The sequence below is a fragment of the Phyllobates terribilis genome, unplaced genomic scaffold (assembly GCF_046119375.1).
Source record: "Phyllobates terribilis strain yellow unplaced genomic scaffold, ASM4611937v1 Scaffold_12__6_contigs__length_324123572, whole genome shotgun sequence".
NCBI lineage: Eukaryota > Metazoa > Chordata > Amphibia > Anura > Dendrobatidae > Phyllobates > Phyllobates terribilis.
Genome location: NW_027362772.1, coordinates 91171827 through 91192016, shown reverse-complemented (window position 1 = coordinate 91192016; position 20190 = coordinate 91171827). Strand labels below are relative to the sequence as shown.

General features: G+C 47.9%; 1 protein-coding gene across 3 annotated transcripts in view; it reads left to right on the top strand.

The window, feature by feature from the left end:
• Nucleotides 1-20190, top strand: part of ANO7 (anoctamin 7) — a 110296-nt gene that overhangs the window by 16273 nt on the left and 73833 nt on the right. The window lies entirely within an intron of this gene.

Here is a 20190-nt window from a genome sequence, read left to right as displayed (position 1 = left end):
GGTGGGGGTAGTGGTGGAATGAATGCTGGGAGTTGTGGGAATGGTGGGAGTTGTGGTGTAGCAAATGTTGGGGGTAGTGGTGTAATGAATGGTGGGAGTAATGGTCCTGCGAATGGTGTGAGTAGTAGTGGAGTGAACGATGGGAGTAATGGTCCTGCGAATGGTGTGAATAGTACTGGAGTGAATGGTGGGAGCAGCACTGGTGTTGGTGGGGGGGAAGTAGGTGCTGGTCCCGCTGCCCCCCCAGCATTGGCGGGGGCTTCAGCCCAAAGCTATTCAGAAGCTGTCAGTGCTGGGGGTAGTAGTGCGCCCTCGTCTGGTGGCCCTGGGGATGGTGACTTGCAACAGCAGCTCCTGGACGCCCTGAGGAGAGGGGAGAGCTCCATCACTGTAGAGGGGAGGGAGGTTGATCTGTCTTTCTGGATAGAGAGACATGGTCTTTCAGCCTTCCGAGATAGAGGGGCAGAGACTGTCTGGTCTCTGCCGACAACGGGGCAGAGGAGTAACCGTAGGAACGTGGCCCGTCTCCAGTGGGTAAGCAAGGATGCCTGTCCTGATAGGTCAAAGGTGGTTGAGCTCCTGCTGGGGATGGGCTTTGCGGCATATGACATCTTTGCCTTGATCCATCCCTATGGGACCTCCTACTTCGATGTCAGCTTCGTGAGACCGGAGGGCCTTGAGCTTTTCTGGTCTCGCCATGAGCTGGCTCGGAGTCGCCCCGAATGGCATGGTCTCTTTCCCCTGGCAATAACTCGCCAAGATTCAGTCAGGAAAGTGACCGTTCTGACTAGTAACGAGTCGCTTTCCTGTATGGACATTACCACCTGGGTGAGTAGATACGGAGAGGTCACCAATATTCCCGAAAAGAATCTGGATGACCATGGTATCTGGTCAGGGGCCTGGACCTTCATGGTGAGATTGAAGGTTTCGGGAAACACTGTTACCCATATCCCCTCCTCAACCTTTTTGGGGAGGGATAGGATCTTGATTTTCTACCGGGGGCAGCCTAAGGTCTGTCACAGGTGCGGTAGCCCCACACACTTCAGTGCGCAGTGTACCACCCAGAAATGTGGGGACCTCGGTCATCTTGCTGCTGCCTGTCGCAGGATTAGGTGTAACTTGTGTGGTGACCTCGGTCACCCGTTCAGTCGCTGTCCGCGTTCCTTCGCCAATGCGGTCCTGAAAGCGGCGAGTGTGGGACAGGCGCAAGCCGGGACTAATCTTGCCGGTGAAGGGACCAGTAGGGGCGGGGGAGGCAGGGAACCGGTGAGGAGCAAGCTGCCGCCATCCACCATCAGGCGGCAGGAGAAGCGCCGTGGGGACAGGGGGCAGGGAGTAATGTCCCTAAACTCTGACCCAGGTACTTCACTTGCAGCTGAGGATCCTAAAGACAGTGAATTGAGCGAGGAAGTCAAGAGACTTGAAAGGGAAGAGCGAGAGGACGCCACGTCTTCCCAGGAACCCTCTTCTGGTGACAGTCTAGATGAGGGAGAGGGGGAGTGGTCACAGAAAAAGAAAAAGGGTAACAGAAAAACGGCCAGAGGTAGGAGGGGGACCAGGTCTCGAGCTGCCTCTTTGGAGTGCGACCCCTCTGACTCTCTGGCCATGATCCAAGTGCCATTGGAGGGTTCAGCCGCCCCCCCTCTGGTGGATCTCTCCAACCGGTTCGGGGCTCTCCAGGACCTCCCTCTGGAGGGGGGAAGTGGGGACCCGGGGCCGGAGGTTGCGGACAAGGTGGTTGGGGCTCAGGAGATGGCTGGGTCTTCCTCTCGGGGGGCAAAAACAAAGCCCTCTGGGGGGATGACTAACCCAGGACCACCAGACGAGGGCAAGAATCTATGTAAGGAGAGAATGGATGAATCTGTTTGTCTTAAGCGCACTAAAAACCCGTCATTATCAGAGGAAGAGGTTGGGACTGTCAGTGGTGGGAAGAAAAAGGCTATCTAATTCAATCAATCATGATGGCGGCACCCACCCCGTTGACGCTGGCAACTATTAATGTTTGCAGCATAAAGTCAGATGCGGCAAGGTACACGGCCTTTCATTTTCTCGGCCAACTTGACGCCGACATTTTGTTTTTGCAGGAGACCAGGTTGACCGATATATCAACCTTGCATAAAGCAAGGCGGGAGTGGAGGCATGGGCCCTCCTACTGGTCTCTTGCGGCCGAGCCGTATAGCGGGGTGGCGGTCCTTTTTAAGACCGCAGCGGTTGAATGCAGACGAGTGATCGAATTAGAAATGGGGAGATGCTTGATCCTAGATGTCTCCATGGGGGGACAAGAGCTTCGGCTCATTAACATCTATGGTTCCCAGTCCAAGTGGGACCGCAAATGTCTCTTCCTGAAGATCAAACCTTTTTTTATTTTCGAGTCGGCAGGTGGTCTTCGGAGGGGATTTCAACAATGTCACGAGATCCTGTGATAGAGGAGGTTCCGGAGACCGGCTGGCTTATGACTGCGTCGCGTTAAACAGGATAGTGAGTGAGGCTCGCCTGGTGGATGTCCACATCCGGCACAACCCGGGCGACACGGGATTCACCTTTTTTAGAGGTAGTCAGTGCAGGTCTAGGCTAGATAGGTTTTATTTGAAGGAGGAGGCCGTCTCTTCACCGTTGTCGGTTGTGGAGGTGGAGTTCTCCGATCACTGTTTGATTATGTTTTCTCTCAACGTTACAGAGACTCCTCGGATGGGAAGAGGCTATTGGAAGCTGAATTCATCACTCCTTGAGGAAGAAGCTGTAAGACGGTCTTTTGAGGAATTCTTTCAGAGCCAGGTACCATTGCTGGGCCTAAGTAACACTAAGTCGGAGTGGTGGGAGATGTTCAAACATCGGGTGGCGAGATTCTTCCGGCAGCTCTCGAACCTCAGAAGCCTGAACAGGGATCGCCTGTATCAGAGCCTGAGGAGGAAACTCGAGTATCTTGTCTCGACTGGAGGTAGCCGCGAGGAGATCTCCAGAGTGAAGTCCTTGCTGAAGAGGTGTCAGTACGATAGGCACGCATCTTTGGTTATCGAGAGGGACTACGGGAAGTACTGCTCGCCCGACCCTTACAGAAACTGTAAGATGTCAGTGAATAGTAAGATAGTGACGGGGCTGGTGGACAGTACGGGGTCCCTGAGAAGGTCCAGATCAGGGATCTTGGAGGTTGTCAGTTCCTACTACTCGCACCTCTTGGGAAGGAGGGAGCTTGATCGTGACGGGATGTCGGCTTTCCTGGCTGAATCTGTTCCTGAGCCAGGGGCTGACCTCTCGCTGGGCGATTTGGCAGAAGCGATCAAAGAAGAGGAAGTGAGACTGGCGATCGATGGGCTTAGGCCCAAAAAGTCGCCAGGTCCGGATGGCTTAACATCCGAGTTCTTTAGGACCTTTAGGGACTCTTTGGTCCCCCTCTTGACTCAGGTGTTTAACGAGTGTCTCTCCTCGGGCACTCTGCCGAGATCATTAAGGAGGTCAGCTTTGATCATTTTGTCAAAGGGTAAGGATCCGTCACGCATTGAGAACTGGCGTCCCATAGCACTTCTCAATGTGGACAGGAAGATTTTGGCTAAGATACTTTTCAACAGGCTGGTGAAGTTTGCACCCCGGCTCCTTTCGGAGGTTCAGCACTGTTGCGTTCCTGGCCGTAGCACTTTTAGTGCTGTTCTAGGTGTCCGAGAGGCCGTGGAGCAAGGCAGGGCGGGCCTCTGGAAGGGGTTCTTGCTGACCCTGGATCAGGCAAAAGCCTTTGATCGGGTTAACCACGAGTACCTCTGGTCCACTCTTTTGAGGTATGGTCTGCCTGGAGGGTTTGTGGACTGGCTTAAGACCTTGTATGCAGGGGCTGAGACTTTCCCTCTGGTGAATGGGTGGATTGGACGACCTTTTGGGGTAGGATCCGGTGTCCGTCAGGGCTGTCCTCTTAGCCCTTTGCTTTACGCGTTTGCGATCGATCCCTTCCTCAGGAGGATCGATTGTAGACCGTTGGCGGGGGTGCGGATGGGCGGGGCGGCGCCGGAGACTATCCTGAGGGTGGTGGCCTACGCGGACGATGTCACCGTCTTTGTTTCTTCGCAAGAGGAGGCAGCAGCGGTGATGTCAGAAGTGGAGCGCTACTCGGAGGCATCCGGGTCCAAGGTCAGCCAGGATAAGTGTGAGAGTCTCTGGCTGGGAGGCGGAGATCCCGGGTTTGATCTTCCGGACACCCTCCCCGAACCCCAAGAACATGCCAAAGTCCTGGGCATCGAATTCGGCCAGGGTGATTACCCCACGAAAAACTGGGAAGGCAGAATCAAAGGTGTCGCCCAAAGAGTGGACCAATGGAGGGGTTGGTCTTTGACCCTGAGGGAAAGGGTTGGCCTGTGCAAAGCTTTCCTGCTCCCCTTGCTAATCTACCTGGGCAGCGTCTGTGTCTTGCCAGAGCCTCTCTGGACACGGGTCTACAGTCTGTTCTTCCAGATGTTATGGGGGAACAGACTTAACCTAGTCAAGCGGGAGGTCACTTACCGCACGAGGAGACTAGGGGGTTTGAATATGGTGAACCCCGTGGTGTTCCTAGTGAACACTTTCTTGAAGGTGAACGTGGCAAACCTCTGGAAAGAGAGGGCTCCTCCATGGGTATTCTCCTGCAAGGGATGGTTTCAGCCTTTCTTCCAGGAATGGGAGACAGGGGGAAGAGTGAAGGATCTCCGCACACCACACGGGCATCTCCCGGCTTATGTTACCCCGGTTCTGAAAATGATCCGCCGGTGGGGTCTGGGAATGTGGGAGGTGAGGTCCCTCCCGAGGAAACTCCTCGATATGAGGGTCTTGCTTTCTCATTTTCAGAGTCCATTGGCCCTCAAAGACTGCCCAAGTCGGGATCTGGAGGTTGGGTTGAGTTTGTTAAATTCTAGCAGGATCCCCGAAAAGTACTGGGACTTGACTTGGCGCTGCTTCCATGGTAAGCTGTATGTGAGGGACAATTTGAAGTACAGGAGCTCCGAGGACAGGAATTGCCCCCGTGAGGCTTGTGCTAACGTGCTGGAAAGCATGGAGCACTTCCTGCTTCATTGTCCCTTTAATACAGAGGTGTACAACAGGGTGGGGGCTTCCATTGGTTGGCCGCGGCTGGCTACTCTGTCCTACGCCGGGTGGGCCTATGGAGCGTTCGGAGACCTTGGGAGAAGGGACCGAGACACTTTATTCATAGTCAGCGCAGTGGTGAGGTATTTCACGTGGAACGCACGAGTTTTAGTCTCGACGCAGAGTAAAATCCTCCATGTAGATGAAGTCTGTAGGAACATCCTAGGTGACCTGGTGAAGGTACGTTCTCTGGAGTATGAAGGACTGGGTGCCCGGAGGGCGGCCCGTCTCTGGAGGGGCTTTTCCTTCAGGGTGCCTTAGTCCGGTAGTACCCCTATATCCTGGTGGTGGGCTGATGTCTTTCCACCCTAGATTTTTGTTTTGTATTTCTGTCTCCTGAATAGAAGGTTTGCCGGCATCGAACTTGAGCCTTGGATGGTGAGTGTGTAGGTTGTGTTCTGTATATATTGTATATAATGTATAATAGGGGGTTTTAGTTAGGTTGGGTGGGGGATTTGGGGGGGTTTTCATCGGCGGTGATAAGAGGACTGATCTGGCCTGGTCCAGGCCCCGCCTGGGGAAAAACTTTGGGGCCTGATCCTAGCTCGGAGTAATCCTGAACTTTGTGGCCAGAGCTGGATCAGGGGTGGCGGGATAGTTAGTGTAGGGCTGTGTTTTATATATATATTAAAAATTACAAAAAAAATATAAAATATTAAAAAAAAAAAAAAAAAAAAAATTGTTCATGTCACTATTGTATATCTTGTTATTTTTGGTTTTCTGTGGTGTGAATGAGGTGCGGTAAGGGGGTGACTAAGGTCAGGCAGTGGGGCCAGTAGGTTAGTGTTAGTTCCCGGTTGTATATACGTTATATTAGGTTTAGTGTTTTATTGTATATAATCTTGTATATAGGATGGTGTTTTATGTGTATATAGGACGGTGTGAGCGTTGTGTGGGATTGTATATAGTAGTATGAATGAAGCTGGGCCGGGGGTTTTATAGGTTTTATAATAGTTATTTCCTGTATATATATATATATTCCTGGGGGGATTTATTTTGTTTCTATTTTCTGTGATTTGTCGTCTTGTTTTGTTCCTATGTTTGGTGCCCTGTAATGTATTATTGTTCTGTCATGTACTGTATATACAGGAGGAGTGGTACTGTGCAGTGTATATATACAGGAGGAGTGGTACTGTGCAGTGTATATACAGGACAGGAGGAGTGGTACTGTGCAGTGTATAGATACAGGAGAAGTGGTACTGTGCAGTGTATAGATACAGGAGAAGTGGTACTGTGCAGTGTATATATACAGGAGGAGTGGTACTGTGCAGTGTATATATACAGGAGGAGCTGTACTGTGCAGTGTATATATACAGGAGGAGCTGTACTGTGCAGTGTATATATACAGGAGGAGTGGTACTGTGCAGTGTATATATACAGGAGGAGTGGTACTGTGCAGTGTATAGATACAGGACAGGAGGAGTGGTACTGTGCAGTGTATATATACAGGACAGGAGGAGTGGTACTGTGCAGTGTATATATACAGGAGGAGTGGTACTGTGCAGTGTATATATACAGGACAGGAGGAGTGGTACTGTGCAGTGTATATATACAGGAGGAGTGGTACTGTGCAGTGTATATATACAGGAGGAGTGGTACTGTGCAGTGTATATATACAGGACAGGAGGAGTGGTACTGTGCAGTGTATATATACAGGACAGGAGGAGTGGTACTGTGCAGTGTATATATACAGGAGGAGTGGTACTGTGCAGTGTATATATACAGGAGGAGTGGTACTGTGCAGTGTATATATACAGGAGCAGTGGTACTGTGCAGTGTATATATACAGGACAGAAGGAGTGGTACTGTGCAGTGTATATATACAGGACAGGAGGAGTGGTACTGTGCAATGTATATATACAGGAGGAGTGGTACTGTGCAGTGTATATATACAGGAGGAGTGGTACTGTGCAGTGTATATATACAGGAGGAGTGGTACTGTGCAGTGTATATATACAGGACAGGAGGAGTGGTACTGTGCAGTGTATATATACAGGACAGGAGGAGTGGTACTGTGCAGTGTATATATACAGGACAGGAGGAGTGGTACTGTGCAGTGTATATATACAGGACAGGAGGAGTGGTACTGTGCAGTGTATATATACAGGAGGAGTGGTACTGTGCAGTGTATATATACAGGACAGGAGGAGTGGTACTGTGCAGTGTATATACAGGACAGGAGGAGTGGTACTGTGCAGTGTATATATACAGGGCAGGAGGAGTGGTACTGTGCAGTGTATATATACAGGACAGGAGGAGTGGTACTGTGCAGTGTATATATACAGGACAGGAGGAGTGGTACTGTGCAGTGTATATACAGGACAGGAGGAGTGGTACTGTGCAGTGTATATATACAGGACAGGAGGAGTGGTACTGTGCAGTGTGTATATATACAGGACAGGAGGAGTGGTACTGTGCAGTGTATATATACAGGACAGGAGGAGTGGTACTGTGCAGTGTATATATACAGGACAGGAGGAGTGGTACTGTGCAGCGTATATATACAGGACAGGAGGAGTGGTACTGTGCAGTGTATATATACAGGAGGAGTGGTACTGTGCAGTGTATATATACAGGACAGGAGGAGTGGTACTGTGCAGTGTATATACAGGACAGGAGGAGAGGTACTGTGCAGTGTATATATACAGGGCAGGAGGAGTGGTACTGTGCAGTGTATATATACAGGACAGGAGGAGTGGTACTGTGCAGTGTATATATACAGGACAGGAGGAGTGGTACTGTGCAGTGTATATACAGGACAGGAGGAGTGGTACTGTGCAGTGTATATACAGGACAGGAGGAGTGGTACTGTGCAGTGTATATATACAGGGCAGGAGGAGTGGTACTGTGCAGTGTATATATACAGGACAGGAGGAGTGGTACTGTGCAGTGTGTATATATACAGGACAGGAGGAGTGGTACTGTGCAGTGTATATATACAGGACAGGAGGAGTGGTACTGTGCAATGTATATATACAGGAGGAGTGGTACTGTGCAATGTATATATACAGGAGGAGTGGTACTGTGCAGTGTATATATACAGGAGGAGTGGTACTGTGCAGTGTATATATACAGGACAGGAGGAGTGGTACTGTGCAGTGTATATATACAGGACAGGAGGAGTGGTACTGTGCAGTGTATATATACAGGACAGGAGGAGTGGTACTGTGCAGTGTATATATACAGGACAGGAGGAGTGGTACTGTGCAGTGTATATATACAGGACAGGAGGAGTGGTACTGTGCAGTGTATATATACAGGACAGGAGGAGTGGTACTGTGCAGTGTATATACAGGACAGGAGGAGTGGTACTGTGCAGTGTATATATACAGGGCAGGAGGAGTGGTACTGTGCAGTGTATATATACAGGACAGGAGGAGTGGTACTGTGCAGTGTATATATACAGGACAGGAGGAGTGGTACTGTGCAGTGTATATACAGGACAGGAGGAGTGGTACTGTGCAGTGTATATATACAGGACAGGAGGAGTGGTACTGTGCAGTGTGTATATATACAGGACAGGAGGAGTGGTACTGTGCAGTGTATATATACAGGACAGGAGGAGTGGTACTGTGCAGTGTATATATACAGGACAGGAGGAGTGGTACTGTGCAGCGTATATATACAGGACAGGAGGAGTGGTACTGTGCAGTGTATATATACAGGAGGAGTGGTACTGTGCAGTGTATATATACAGGACAGGAGGAGTGGTACTGTGCAGTGTATATACAGGACAGGAGGAGAGGTACTGTGCAGTGTATATATACAGGGCAGGAGGAGTGGTACTGTGCAGTGTATATATACAGGACAGGAGGAGTGGTACTGTGCAGTGTATATATACAGGACAGGAGGAGTGGTACTGTGCAGTGTATATACAGGACAGGAGGAGTGGTACTGTGCAGTGTATATACAGGACAGGAGGAGTGGTACTGTGCAGTGTATATATACAGGGCAGGAGGAGTGGTACTGTGCAGTGTATATATACAGGGCAGGAGGAGTGGTACTGTGCAGTGTATATATACAGGACAGGAGGAGTGGTACTGTGCAGTGTGTATATATACAGGACAGGAGGAGTGGTACTGTGCAGTGTGTATATATACAAGACAGGAGGAGTGGTACTGTGCAGTGTATATATACAGGACAGGAGGAGTGGTACTGTGCAGCGTATATATACAGGACAGGAGGAGTGGTACTGTGCAGTGTATATATACAGGAGGAGTGGTACTGTGCAGTGTATATATACAGGACAGGAGGAGTGGAACTGTGCAGTGTATATATACAGGAGGAGTGGTACTGTGCAGTGTATATATACAGGAGGAGTGGTACTGTGCAGTGTATATATACAGGACAGGAGGGGTGGAACTGTACAGTGTATATATATACAGGAGAAGTGGTACTGTGCAGTGTATATATACAGGACAGGAGGAGTGGTACTGTGCAGTGTATATATACAGGACAGGAGGAGTGGTACTGTGCAGTGTATATATACAGGACAGGAGGAGTGGTACTGTGCAGTGTATATATACAGGACAGGAGGAGTGGTACTGTGCAATGTATATATACAGGAGGAGTGGTACTGTGCAGTGTATATATACAGGAGGAGTAGTACTGTGCAGTGTATATATACAGGACAGGAGGAGTGGTACTGTGCAGTGTATATATACAGGACAGGAGGAGTGGTACTGTGCAGTGTATATATACAGGACAGGAGGAGTGGTACTGTGCAGTGTATATATACAGGACAGGAGGAGTGGTACTGTGCAGTGTATATATACAGGACAGGAGGAGTGGTACTGTGCAGTGTATATACAGGACAGGAGGAGTGGTACTGTGCAGTGTATATATACAGGACAGGAGGAGTGGTACTGTGCAGTGTATATATACAGGAGGAGTGGTACCGTGCAGTGTATATATACAGGACAGGAGGAGTGGTACTGTGCAGTGTATATATACAGGACAGGAGGAGTGGTACTGTGCAGTGTATATATACAGGAGGAGTGGTACCGTGCAGTGTATATATACAGGACAGGAGGAGCGGTACTGTGCAGTGTATATATACAGAACAGGAGGAGTGGTACTGTGCAGTGTATATACAGGACAGGAGGAGTGGTACTGTGCAGTGTATATATACAGGGCAGGAGGAGTGGTACTGTGCAGTGTATATATACAGGACAGGATGAGTGGTACTGTGCAGTATATATACAGGACAGGAGGAGTGGTACTGTGCAGTGTATATATACAGGACAGGAGGAGTGGTACTGTGCAGTGTGTATATATACAGGACAGGAGGAGTGGTACTGTGCAGTATATATACAGGACAGGAGGAGTGGTACTGTACAGTGTATATATACAGGACGGGAGGAGTGGTACTGTGCAGTGTATATATACAGGACAGGAGGAGTGGTACTGTGCAGTGTATATATACAGGACAGGAGGAGTGGTACTGTGCAATGTATATATACAGGAGGAGTGGTACTGTGCAGTGTATATATACAGGAGGAGTGGTACTGTGCAGTGTATATATACAGGAGGAGTGGTACTGTGCAGTGTATATATACAGGACAGGAGGAGTGGTACTGTGCAGTGTATATATACAGGACAGGAGGAGTGGTACTGTGCAGTGTATATATACAGGACAGGAGGAGTGGTACTGTGCAGTGTATATATACAGGAGGAGTGGTACTGTGCAGTGTATATATACAGGAGGAGTGGTACTGTGCAGTGTATATATACAGGACAGGAGGAGTGGTACTGTGCAGTGTATATATACAGGAGGAGTGGTACTGTGCAGTGTATATATACAGGAGGAGTGGTACTGTGCAGTGTATATATACAGGACAGGAGGAGTGGTACTGTGCAGTGTATATATACAGGACAGGAGGAGTGGTACTGTGCAGTGTATATATACAGGAGGAGTGGTACTGTGCAGTGTATATATACAGGAGGAGTGGTACTGTGCAGTGTATATATACAGGAGCAGTGGTACTGTGCAGTGTATATATACAGGACAGGAGGAGTGGTACTGTGCAGTGTATATATACAGGACAGGAGGAGTGGTACTGTGCAATGTATATATACAGGAGGAGTGGTACTGTGCAGTGTATATATACAGGAGGAGTGGTACTGTGCAGTGTATATATACAGGAGGAGTGGTACTGTGCAGTGTATATATACAGGAGGAGTGGTACTGTGCAGTGTATATATACAGGACAGGAGGAGTGGTACTGTGCAGTGTATATACAGGACAGGAGGAGTGGTACTGTGCAGTGTATATATACAGGGCAGGAGGAGTGGTACTGTGCAGTGTATATATACAGGACAGGAGGAGTGGTACTGTGCAGTGTATATATACAGGATAGGAGGAGTGGTACTGTGCAGTGTATATACAGGACAGGAGGAGTGGTACTGTGCAGTGTATATATACAGGACAGGAGGAGTGGTACTGTGCAGTGTGTATATATACAGGACAGGAGGAGTGGTACTGTGCAGTGTATATATACAGGACAGGAGGAGTGGTACTGTGCAGTGTATATATACAGGACAGGAGGAGTGGTACTGTGCAGCGTATATATACAGGACAGGAGGAGTGGTACTGTGCAGTGTATATATACAGGAGGAGTGGTACTGTGCAGTGTATATATACAGGACAGGAGGAGTGGTACTGTGCAGTGTATATACAGGACAGGAGGAGAGGTACTGTGCAGTGTATATATACAGGGCAGGAGGAGTGGTACTGTGCAGTGTATATATACAGGACAGGAGGAGTGGTACTGTGCAGTGTATATATACAGGACAGGAGGAGTGGTACTGTGCAGTGTATATACAGGACAGGAGGAGTGGTACTGTGCAGTGTATATACAGGACAGGAGGAGTGGTACTGTGCAGTGTATATATACAGGGCAGGAGGAGTGGTACTGTGCAGTGTATATATACAGGACAGGAGGAGTGGTACTGTGCAGTGTGTATATATACAGGACAGGAGGAGTGGTACTGTGCAGTGTATATATACAGGACAGGAAGAGTGGTACTGTGCAGTGTATATATACAGGACAGGAGGAGTGGTACTGTGCAGCGTATATATACAGGACAGGAGGAGTGGTACTGTGCAGTGTATATATACAGGAGGAGTGGTACTGTGCAGTGTATATATACAGGACAGGAGGAGTGGAACTGTGCAGTGTATATATACAGGAGGAGTGGTACTGTGCAGTGTATATATACAGGACAGGAGGGGTGGAACTGTACAGTGTATATATATACAGGAGAAGTGGTACTGTGCAGTGTATATATACAGGACAGGAGGAGTGGTACTGTGCAGTGTATATATACAGGACAGGAGGAGTGGTACTGTGCAGTGTATATATACAGGACAGGAGGAGTGGTACTGTGCAATGTATATATACAGGAGGAGTGGTACTGTGCAGTGTATATATACAGGAGGAGTGGTACTGTGCAGTGTATATATACAGGACAGGAGGAGTGGTACCGTGCAGTGTATATATACAGGACAGGAGGAGTGGTACTGTGCAGTGTATATATACAGGACAGGAGGAGTGGTACTGTGCAGTGTATATATACAGGACAGGAGGAGTGGTACTGTGCAGTGTATATATACAGAACAGGAGGAGTGGTACTGTGCAGTGTATATACAGGACAGGAGGAGTGGTACTGTGCAGTGTATATATACAGGGCAGGAGGAGTGGTACTGTGCAGTGTATATATACAGGACAGGAGGAGTGGTACTGTGCAGTATATATACAGGACAGGAGGAGTGGTACTGTGCAGTGTATATATACAGGACAGGAGGAGTGGTACTGTGCAGTGTGTATATATACAGGACAGGAGGAGTGGTACTGTGCAGTGTATATATACAGGACAGGAGGAGTGGTACTGTGCAGTGTATATATACAGGACAGGAGGAGTGGTACTGTGCAGCGTATATATACAGGACAGGAGGAGTGGTACTGTGCAGTGTATATATACAGGAGGAGTGGTACTGTGCAGTGTATATATACAGGACAGGAGGAGTGGTACTGTGCAGTGTATATATACAGGACAGGAGGAGTGGTACTGTGCAGTGTATATATACAGGACAGGAGGAGTGGTACTGTGCAGTGTATATATACAGGACAGGAGGAGCGGTACTGTGCAGTGTATATATACAGGACAGGAGGAGTGGTACTGTGCAGTGTATATATACAGGACAGGAGGAGTGGTACTGTGCAGTGTATATATACAGGACAGGAGGAGCTGTACTGTGCAGTGTATATATACAGGACAGGAGGAGCGGTACTGTGCAGTGTATATATACAGGACAGGAGGAGCGGTACTGTGCAGTGTATATATACAGGACAGGAGGAGTGGTACTGTGCAGTGTATATATACAGGACAGGAGGAGTGGTACTGTGCAGTGTATATATACAGGACAGGAGGAGTGGTACTGTGCAGTGTATATACAGGACAGGAGGAGTGGTACTGTGCAGTGTATATATACAGGGCAGGAGGAGTGGTACTGTGCAGTGTATATATACAGGACAGGAGGAGTGGTACTGTGCAGTGTATATATACAGGACAGGAGGAGTGGTACTGTGCAATGTGTATATATACAGGAGGAGTGGTACTGTGCAGTGTATATATACAGGAGGAGTGGTACTGTGCAGTGTATATACAGGAGTAGTGGTACTGTGCAGTGTATATATACAGGAGGAGTGGTACTGTGCAGTGTATATATACAGGACAGGAGGAGTGGAACTGTGCAGTGTATATATACAGGACAGGAGGAGTGGTACTGTGCAATGTATATATACAGGAGGAGTGGTACTGTGCAGTGTATATATACAGGACAGGAGGAGTGGTACTGTGCAATGTATATATACAGGAGGAGTGGTACTGTGCAGTGTATATATACAGGACAGGAGGAGTGGTACTGTGCAGTGTATATATACAGGAGAAATGGTACTGTGCAGTGTATATATACAGGACAGGAGGAGTGGTACTGTGCAGTGTATATATACAGGACAGGAGGAGTGGTACTGTGCAATGTATATATACAGGAGGAGTGGTACTGTGCAGTGTATATATACAGGAGGAGTGGTACTGTGCAGTGTATATATACAGGACAGGAGAAGTGGTACTGTGCAGTGTATATATACAGGACAGGAGGAGTGGTACTGTGCAGTGTATATATACAGGACAGGAGGAGTGGTACTGTGCAGTGTATATATACAGGACAGGAGGAGTGGTACTGTGCAGTGTATATATACAGGAGGAGTGGTACTGTGCAGTGTATATACAGGAGTAGTGGTACTGTGCAGTGTATATATACAGGAGGAGTGGTACTGTGCAGTGTATATATACAGGACAGGAGGAGTGGAACTGTGCAGTGTATATATACAGGACAGGAGGAGTGGTACTGTGCAGTGTATATATACAGGAGGAGTGGTACTGTGCAGTGTATATATACAGGACAGGAGGAGTGGTACTGTGCAGTGTATATATACAGGACAGGAGGAGTGGTACTGTGCAGTGTATATATACAGGACAGGAGGAGTGGTACTGTGCAGTGTATATATACAGGACAGGAGGAGTGGTACTGTGCAGTATATATACAGGACAGGAGGAGTGGTACTGTGCAGTGTATATATACAGGACAGGAGGAGTGGTACTGTGCAGTGTATATACAGGACAGGAGGAGTGGTACTGTGCAGTGTGTATATATACAGGACAGGAGGAGTGGTACTGTGCAGTGTGTATATATACAGGACAGGAGGAGTGGTACTGTGCAGTGTATATATACAGGACAGGAGGAGTGGTACTGTGCAGTGTATATATACAGGACAGGAGGAGTGGTACTGTGCAGCGTATATATACAGGACAGGAGGAGTGGTACTGTGCAGTGTATATATACAGGAGGAGTGGTACTGTGCAGTGTATATATACAGGACAGGAGGAGTGGTACTGTGCAGTGTATATACAGGACAGGAGGAGTGGTACTGTGCAGTGTATATATACAGGGCAGGAGGAGTGGTACTGTGCAGTGTATATATACAGGACAGGAGGAGTGGTACTGTGCAGTGTATATATACAGGACAGGAGGAGTGGTACTGTGCAGTGTATATACAGGACAGGAGGAGTGGTACTGTGCAGTGTATATACAGGACAGGAGGAGTGGTACTGTGCAGTGTATATATACAGGACAGGAGGAGTGGTACTGTGCAGTGTATATATACAGGACAGGAGGAGTGGTACTGTGCAGTGTATATACAGGACAGGAGGAGTGGTACTGTGCAGTGTATATACAGGACAGGAGGAGTGGTACTGTGCAGTGTATATATACAGGGCAGGAGGAGTGGTACTGTGCAGTGTATATATACAGGACAGGAGGAGTGGTACTGTGCAGTGTGTATATATACAGGACAGGAGGAGTGGTACCGTGCAGTGTATATATACAGGACAGGAGGAGTGGTACCGTGCAGTGTATATATACAGGACAGGAGGAGTGGTACTGTGCAGTGTATATATACAGGAGGAGTGGTACTGTGCAGTGTATATATACAGGACAGGAGGAGTGGTACTGTGCAGTGTGTATATATACAGGACAGGAGGAGTGGTACTGTGCAGTGTATATACAGGACAGGAGGAGTGGTACTGTGCAGTGTATATATACAGGACAGGAGGAGTGGTACTGTGCAGCGTATATATACAGGACAGGAGGAGTGGTACTGTGCAGTGTATATATACAGGAGGAGTGGTACTGTGCAGTGTATATATACAGGACAGGAGGAGTGGAACTGTGCAGTGTATATATACAGGAGGAGTGGTACTGTGCAGTGTATATATACAGGACAGGAGGAGTGGAACTGTACAGTGTATATATATACAGGAGAAGTGGTACTGTGCAGTGTATATATACAGGACAGGAGGAGTGGTACTGTGCAGTGTATATATACAGGACAGGAGGAGTGGTACTGTGCAGTGTATATATACAGGACAGGAGGAGTGGTACTGTGCAATGTATATATACAGGAGGAGTGGTACTGTGCAGTGTATATATACAGGAGGAGTGGTACTGTGCAGTGTATATATACAGGACAGGAGGAGTGGTACTGTGCAGTGTATATATACAGGACAGGAGGAGTGGTACTGTGCAGTGTATATATACAGGACAGGAGGAGCGGTACTGTGCAGTGTATATATACAGGACAGGAGGAGTGGTACTGTGCAGTGTATATATACAGGACAGGAGGAGTGGTACTGTGCAGTGTATATATGCAGGACAGGAGGAGTGGTACTGTGCAGTGTATATATACAGGACAGGAGGAGTGGTACTGTGCAGTGTATATATACAGGAGGAGCGGTACTGTGCAGTGTATATATACAGGACAGGAGGAGTGGTACTGTGCAGTGTATATATACAGGACAGGAGGAGTGGTACTGTGCAGTGTATATATACAGGACAGGAGGTGTGGTACCGTGCAGTGTATATATACAGGACAGGAGGAGTGGTACTGTGCAGTGTATATATACAGAACAGGAGGAGTGGTACTGTGCAGTGTATATACAGGACAGGAGGAGTGGTACTGTGCAGTGTATATATACAGGGCAGGAGGAGTGGTACTGTGCAGTGTATATATACAGGACAGGAGGAGTGGTACTGTGCAGTGTATATATACAGGACAGGAGGAGTGGTACTGTGCAGTGTATATATACAGGACAGGAGGAGTGGTACTGTGCAGTGTATATATACAGGACAGGAGGAGTGGTACTGTGCAGTGTATATATACAGGACAGGAGGAGCGGTACTGTGCAGTGTATATATACAGGACAGGAGGAGCGGTACTGTGCAGTGTATATATACAGGACAGGAGGAGTGGTACTGTGCAGTATATATACAGGACAGGAGGAGTGGTACTGTGCAGTGTATATATACAGGACAGGAGGAGTGGTACTGTGCAGTATATATACAGGACAGGAGGAGTGGTACTGTGCAGTGTATATATACAGGACAGGAGGAGTGGTACTGTGCAGTGTATATACAGGACAGGAGGAGTGGTACTGTGCAGTGTATATATACAGGACAGGAGGAGTGGTACTGTGCAGTGTATATATACAGGACAGGAGGAGTGGTACTGTGCAGTGTATATATACAGGACAGGAGGAGTGGTACTGTGCAGTATATATACAGGACAGGAGGAGTGGTACTGTGCAGTGTATATATACAGGACAGGAGGAGTGGTACTGTGCAGTGTATATATACAGGACAGGAGGAGTGGTACTGTGCAGTGTATATATACAGGACAGGAGGAGCGGTACTGTGCAGTGTATATATACAGGACAGGAGGAGCGGTACTGTGCAGTGTATATATACAGGACAGGAGGAGTGGTACTGTGCAGTATATATACAGGACAGGAGGAGTGGTACTGTGCAGTGTATATATACAGGACAGGAGGAGTGGTACTGTGCAGTATATATACAGGACAGGAGGAGTGGTACTGTGCAGTGTATATATACAGGACAGGAGGAGTGGTACTGTGCAGTATATATACAGGACAGGAGGAGTGGTACTGTGCAGTGTATATATACAGGACAGGAGGAGTGGTACTGTGCAGTGTATATATACAGGACAGGAGGAGTGGTACTGTGCAGTGTATATATACAGGACAGGAGGAGTGGTACTGTGCAGTGTATATATACAGGACAGGAGGAGCGGTACTGTGCAGTGTATATATACAGGACAGGAGGAGTGGTACTGTGCAGTGTATATATACAGGACAGGAGGAGTGGTACTGTGCAGTGTATATATACAGGACAGGAGGAGTGGTACTGTGCAGCGTATATATACAGGACAGGAGGAGTGGTACTGTGCAGTGTATATATACAGGAGGAGTGGTACTGTGCAGTGTATATATACAGGACAGGAGGAGTGGTACTGTGCAGTGTATATATACAGGACAGGAGGAGCGGTACTGTGCAGTGTATATATACAGGACAGGAGGAGCGGTACTGTGCAGTGTATATATACAGGACAGGAGGAGTGGTACTGTGCAGTGTATATATACAGGACAGGAGGAGTGGTACTGTGCAGTGTATATATACAGGACAGGAGGAGCGGTACTGTGCAGGGTATATATACAGGACAGGAGGAGCGGTACTGTGCAGTGTATATATACAGGACAGGAGGAGTGGTACTGTGCAGTGTATATATACAGGACAGGAGGAGTGATACTGTGCAGTGTATATATACAGGACAGGAGGAGTGGTACTGTGCAGTGTATATACAGGACAGGAGGAGTGGTACTGTGCATTGTATATATACAGGGCAGGAGGAGTGGTACTGTGCAGTGTATATATACAGGACAGGAGGAGTGGTACTGTGCAGTGTATATATACAGGACAGGAGGAGTGGTACTGTGCAATGTGTATATATACAGGAGGAGTGGTACTGTGCAGTGTATATATACAGGAGGAGTGGTACTGTGCAGTGTATATATACAGGAGGAGCGGTACTGTGCAGTGTATATATATAGGACAGGAGGAGTGGTACTGTGCAGTGTATATATACAGGAGGAGCGGTACTGTGCAGTGTATATATATAGGACAGGAGGAGTGGTACTGTGCAGTGTATATATATATACAGGAGGAGTGGTACTGTGCAGTGTATATATAGAGGAGGAGTGGTACTGTGCAGTGTATATATACAGGACAGGAGGAGTGGAACTGTGCAGTGTATATATACAGGACAGGAGGAGTGGTACTGTGCAGTGTATATATACAGGAGGAGTGGTACTGTGCAGTGTATATATACAGGAGGAGTGGTACTGTGCAGTGTATATATACAGGACAGGAGGAGTGGAACTGTGCAGTGTATATATACAGGACAGGAGGAGTGGTACTGTGCAATGTATATATACAGGAGGAGTGGTACTGTGCAGTGTATATATACAGGACAGGAGGAGTGGTACTGTGCAATGTATATATACAGGAGGAGTGGTACTGTGCAGTGTATATATACAGGACAGGAGGAGTGGTACTGTGCAGTGTATATATACAGGAGAAATGGTACTGTGCAGTGTATATATACAGGACAGGAGGAGTGATACTGTGCAGTGTATATATACAGGACAGGAGGAGTGGTACTGTGCAATGTATATATACAGGAGGAGTGGTACTGTGCAGTGTATATATACAGGAGGAGTGGTACTGTGTAGTGTATATATACAGGACAGGAGGAGTGGTACTGTGCAGTGTATATATACAGGACAGGAGGAGTGGTACTGTGCAGTGTATATATACAGGACAGGAGGAGTGGTACTGTGCAGTGTATATATACAGGACAGGAGGAGTGGTACTGTGCAGTGTATATATACAGGAGGAGTGGTACTGTGCAGTGTATATATACAGGACAGGAGGAGTGGTACTGTGCAGTGTATATACAGGACAGGAGGAGTGGTACTGTGCAGTGTATATATACAGGGCAGGAGGAGTGGTACTGTGCAGTGTATATATACAGGACAGGAGGAGTGGTACTGTGCAGTGTATATATACAGGACAGGAGGAGTGGTACTGTGCAGTGTATATACAGGACAGGAGGAGTGGTACTGTGCAGTGTATATATACAGGACAGGAGGAGTGGTACTGTGCAGTGTGTATATATACAGGACAGGAGGAGTGGTACTGTGCAGTGTATATATACAGGACAGGAGGATTGGTACTGTGCAGTGTATATATACAGGACAGGAGGAGTGGTACTGTGCAGCGTATATATACAGGACAGGAGGAGTGGTACTGTGCAGTGTATATATACAGGAGGAGCGGTACTGTGCAGTGTATATATACAGGACAGGAGGAGTGGTACTGTGCAGTGTATATATACAGGAGGAGTGGTACTGTGCAGTGTATATATACAGGACAGGAGGAGTGGTACTGTGCAGTGTATATATACAGGAGGAGTGGTACTGTGCAGTGTATATATACAGGACAGGAGGAGTGGTACTGTGCAGTGTATATATACAGGAGGAGTGGTACTGTGCAGTGTATATATACAGGACAGGAGGAGCGGTACTGTGCAGTGTATATATACAGGACAG